Here is a 4,522-nt window from a genome sequence, read left to right as displayed (position 1 = left end):
AGAAGGGTGGTGCTCAGCTGGTCCGGATGTTGTACGTCTAGGCTTTGTCGCATGATTGGTTACATGAGCTTACGTATGTTAGGCCCAGTGATTGGGTAATCATTATGCATGGTCCTTTGGGTTTTTGTTGCTGATGGATATTTGGATAATGGCTTTATTTTGGTTTTGGGCCCACATGAGGTGATGAACACATATGCCTACTGATTTCATTAATTTACAATGTAGATATTTTTTTATGACAACTGGAAGGCGCATATTTGCATTAAATGATGGCTTATGTTTGGCCCACTTTATTTAAGAGCCACACATTAAGGCTTGCGATTTTAGCAGCTTTAGGCATCGAAACATTGGGCTCTTTCTTGCTTGGTATTATTAGGATGTTGTGGGGCATAGAGTGTTGATCATTTTTGGGCCGGGAGTACAAGATTATCTTATGGGCCAGCGACTTTATGTTTCTTTTTGGGGATTTTGGTTATATATCAGAATGAAAGTTCAAAAGGAATTTTGGCGATTTATCGGTGGATAAGGAGCTAAATGCAATGTGACAGAATTGAAGATCCTTACAATGGAGCTGATTATTTAATTTTTATCATTCGAGTTCGAACCCTATCATATGCCTATTACCATATTATCTTTAATAAGATACGGAACTTTAATTGGCGAGATTTAGGAGGGTCTACATTTGCGGGGGAAAACAACAATGAAAGATTTTAGGTATTCGGCCGATTTGTGAAGATTCAGAGATAATGTCGAATATACTTTGGAAGATCATATGAAGAATTGATAGCATCATTCTCGGGGGAATATTGTTGGGTCAAAATGGAGAATGTTGTTCTCAATTAAGGCGTTATTAATTGGCGATGTTATTGTTTGGGTAATGTAACGAGTTTGTTTGTTATAGCTGAATGTTTTAGCGTGTTTAGGAGGTTTTCCAAGCAAGGGGCGGGTTGCTTGGAGGACAAGGTACAGGGTCTATAAATAGAATACCAAACCACATTTGTAAGGTGTGCATTTTGGAGCCACCACCCCGGGGGAGCTCACCCGGGTGGATGATTATCTTTTGTATTTCTTTATCACATTCAATGAAAATATCTTTGTTTAGATCCTTTATGTTTCTATATTTCTTGTTTATTATTGTTAGTTTATGGCTCAAAATCACCCGTCTTATTATCTTTTATCAAACCAAGACTGAAATCGGATCGCACGGACCTATCGTGCACGTTATATCCTTTAGGCCAAACTTGGTTAGAAATCTCAGTTAATTCTTGTCACTTGCATTGCACATGAGGGTACAATGGTCTTTTTCCCTCAACCCTTTCTGTTTCCCCCTTTATAACCCTCAATTCATCTTTGTATCACATACGTTGTCCCTTATGTTTTAGATTTAGGGTTTTTGGCACCATTCTAAGATAATCAAAAGAAGCAATGTCTCAAGACGAAGAAGGATGGTTAGAGATCCACTAGGTTGTCTTAGGGTGTCGTATTCTTATGATCCTGGTTCCATCATAGTTTTCCTAACCGATAGATGTTCAAGATTCACAATTAGGATTCCTAAGCTAGGTAGCGCTTTTCGCATCCTTGAATTCTTTTAAGTAATCAATTCGAAGTTTAGTAGTTTTAGTTTATCATAATTAGTTTTCTTTAGTTTTAAGAGTAAATTACAAGTTTTGTCCTTTATGTTTACATCAAATTTCATGCGCTGTCCTTTTGGCCAAAAGTTTACAGGCGGTGCCCTTAACCTTCCTAAATCGTGCACTGTTGGGTCAAAATAGAGAATGATGTTATCAATTAAGGCAACATTAATTAATTGGCAATGTTATTGTTTGGGTAATGTAATGAGTTTTTTTTTGTTATAGTTGCATGTTTTAGCGTGTTTAGGAGGTTTTCCAAGCAAGGGGCGGGTTGCTTAGAGGACAAGGCTCAGAGTCTAGAAATAGAATAGTAAACCTTAATTGTAAGGTGAACATTTTGGAGCCACCACCCCGGGGGAGCTCACCCGGGGTGGATGATTATCTTTTGTATTTCTTTATCACAATCAATGAAAATATCTTTGTATAGATTGTTTATGTTTCTGTATTTCTTGTTTATTATTGTTAGTTTATGGCTCAAAATGACCTTTCTTATTATTTTTTATCGAACCGAGACTGAAATCAGATCGTACGGACCTATAATTTGGTATGAGAGCCTCGGTGGCTCGTTTTAGTCTTGATTTGGTTGGATCTATACATCGGAAAACCCATCAAAGATGTAAAACTAGTTGTTCATCCTTCATTTTTTGTTCTTCAAGGTTTAGAGAAAGATAACAACAATTTTGTTATCTTGGTGATGTGGATGTTCAAAAAAGCACACCTACTGTGTGTGGGTTTTTTTGTAGTGCGTGAAATAGAGTTTAAAGAGGGAAAGATGTTGAGATCGGAGAGAGAGATCATTTTTTCCAGCGGATACTCACAGGGACTTATGGTTTCTTATTGAGATACGGAGGTGTTGTGATGGTATTTTAGAAGTGGACGGCGGAGGTTATGGTTTTGAATGAGGTGCGCAGTGTTGTAACGGTGATGACGAAAGAATTACGATGATCACATTGTTGTTCATTTCGATGACGGCGCTGGGTTTCTGGATTCGTAACGATGATGGGTAAACGATGGTTGAAGGTTATAGTGGTTGCTAGGTTTGGTGGCTAGCATAAGTCTTTTTCGGTCCACTTTCCGGTGGCTCTGCGCTAACATGAGATCTCTCGAGCGTTTCAAGGTGCATTTGGTGTCTGTGATTTTAGATCGAAGGGAGGTTCACCGGTGACGTTGGTCAGCGGTACGGAAGATGTTTGTATGTTCCAATAGTTGTTCTTGTCTCCGGTGAACTAGGCGGTGACACATGGTGAATAAAGGTGACGTGTGATTGCTGCTAAAGTTAACGGCTGGGATTTACAATGATAGAAGGTGACGATTTGGATTTAAAGATGGAGAAACAGAGTTAGTGTTGATGGTTGTCTACAACGAAAATTTCCTGTGATGTAGTGAAGGTGGCTGACGGTAATGTGATGGTAATGAACTAGATCGCCGACAAGGTTGATGATGTGGTGGTAGAAGGGTGGTGCTCATGTCACAACCCCCGTCCCCTATCCCGGGAGCGGGCGGCCGTGAGCCAGTTTCAGTGGTATCGGTGTTTATCAATTTTGGCAGCGGAAAATTTCATCAGGACCATAGTTAGGAAATATTTTATCAGAGTTAAACACCAAAATATTTAAATTAAAGAAATGGGATAAAACCCAAGTTTCTCTGGTAACACATTTATAAGTGGGACAAAACCTGATTTTTCATTTTGATACATTTACAGGGAATAATCCCAATTATTTGAAAATAATTCTCATTTTTAATTAGGTAATTTTTATTTCCACTTTTCTAAGCCTTTAGTGCTCTCCAGCTGGCTTTTATTGGCTTCACACTAAGTTACCTGAAACACGTGGTTAAAACATTTTATCAGCAGGAAATACTGGTGAGTGAATCCTAGTTTAATCAAAAAGAGTTTTGTCTTTTAACAGTATTGAGAGCGATTACAATGTTTATATCTACACAATTACTCATTCAGTACTTGCCACTCGACCGGATCTGTGGCTATGGTCATATCACACATTGGCTAACCCGTTGTCCAATTGTGAAGATTATCAAGTAATGTATACAAAACACCAAAATATCGGCAGTAATTGAAGAATTACAAAGACTCAATCACTACTAAATTGCATTGTAAAACATTTAAGGTTTTGTAAAAACTGTTTACAAAAAGGAGATTACTCACAAAAAGGTTTACACAAAAAGAAGGATTACTCACATTGCTATTATAGGGCTTTCCTTTGTGACTTCCTGGTTCTAATCTAATTAAATAAACAATGCACACGTGTTAGTATAATAACCCATTTTAACATTAGTAATACCCTCCCCGAGACGGCATTCCAACGACTACGTTAGGCAGAACCACGACAGCCGTTACGGAACCCTAGATCAATCGGGCAGAGTATCTAATACGTATCCAGGGGTTATGATACTTACAACGAGGCAGAGCTTCGCTATTTAGGGGGTATAATGCCCGGGTATTACTTGGACTATAGAGAATTGAGAGAGAATTGAAAGAAATGAACGAATTGGACTGAAGGTTCGACTGCTCAATTTATAGGGCTGATATCCGACCTTGTCGCGCCCCGCGTAGAACGAGGTGAGGTTTTACGCGGCCCGCGAGGACTTTCGGGCAGCGAATGAGTTGCTGAGTCATCGACACATGGCGGCTTATGGAGTCGCCTGATCTCATAGCTGTCACGGCCCGCGTAAGACGTAGCCAAAGGCTACGCGGCCCGCGAGCGATGCTGAAGTTTTGTTTCTATTTAATTTTTAACGTTTTCATATATTTTGGGCTCGGTTTTCTCATACGGGGTGTACTTTAAGACATATATGGGCACTCTAAATATATTAGGGGTGTCGGGAATATTTTCAGAAGGTTGATATATCTTGGTAGAATTTCAGGATTATTTAAT

The sequence above is a fragment of the Helianthus annuus genome, chromosome 3, assembly GCF_002127325.2.
Source record: "Helianthus annuus cultivar XRQ/B chromosome 3, HanXRQr2.0-SUNRISE, whole genome shotgun sequence".
Taxonomy (NCBI): Eukaryota; Viridiplantae; Streptophyta; class Magnoliopsida; order Asterales; family Asteraceae; genus Helianthus; species Helianthus annuus.
The sequence above is the reverse complement of the archived record's forward strand: the minus strand, read 5'-3'. Positions refer to the sequence as shown.